This window comes from Geospiza fortis, unplaced genomic scaffold, assembly GCF_000277835.1.
Source record: "Geospiza fortis unplaced genomic scaffold, GeoFor_1.0 scaffold637, whole genome shotgun sequence".
Lineage (NCBI taxonomy): Eukaryota > Metazoa > Chordata > Aves > Passeriformes > Thraupidae > Geospiza > Geospiza fortis.
The window spans coordinates 198,720-199,448 of record NW_005054515.1 but is presented as its reverse complement, the minus strand read 5'-3'; the positions used below and the strand labels follow the sequence as shown (position 1 = coordinate 199,448).

General features: G+C 66.3%; 1 protein-coding gene across 1 annotated transcript in view; it reads right to left on the bottom strand.

Moving 5' to 3' along the window:
- Positions 1-729, bottom strand: part of LOC102034033 (cadherin-23) — a 122,153-nt gene that overhangs the window by 21,008 nt on the left and 100,416 nt on the right.

Sequence of the window (729 nt, the reverse complement as noted above, 5' to 3'; positions counted from 1 at the left end):
CGGCCCGGCTGCGGCTGCGGGGCTGCTCAGAGCGTGCGGTGGCTCTGCAGAGGCCACCTGAGCCCGGCCACCCCTCCGCCATGGGGACAGCGTGCCCCCGGCCCGGGCTGCTCCTGGCTGCGCTCTGCCTGCTCGCCTCCCTCGGTAAGCTCCAGCTCGCTTTGCTCCCCTCCCTGCCCGCAGAAACTCTCCCCACCGGGGCTGCGCTCCGGCACAAGCAATCCGGAGTGTTTGCGGCATTATTCGCTCTCTTTCCCCTTGACTTTGGTGTGTTTGGGATCAAGCCGGCCTTTCACACGGTGCTGTGGAGAAAAGGCCGCAGGGGAGCTGCTGTTCTAAAACTCCGAGAGTGTTTTTTTTGCTTTCTTCCTCTGCTTTGATCTCACATGCATGGAAGGGAAGCAGCCCCCTGTCCCCGCCAGCCTCCGGGCTGGAAAAGCTGCTCCGCTCCCGCACGGCGCTTTTCCCTGGCACGGAGAGGGGGGGTCCCGGCTGTGCCAGGGTGGGAAAAGACCCCTCCAACAGCCCAGGGGGAGCTGGAGAGGTCTTCTCTGGAGAGAGAGGGGGGATTTGTGCCAGCGGGGCTGGGATGCCCTCTCTAAGGATGCTGCGCCCCGCCAGGATGTGCCGGGTGGGCAGCCCGGGCCACCGGGAGCTGCCCTTGCCCGCAGTGAGCGATTCCCGGTGCTGGGAGCAATTCCCAGCTCGCTGGCTGCTACCCGCCGGGTG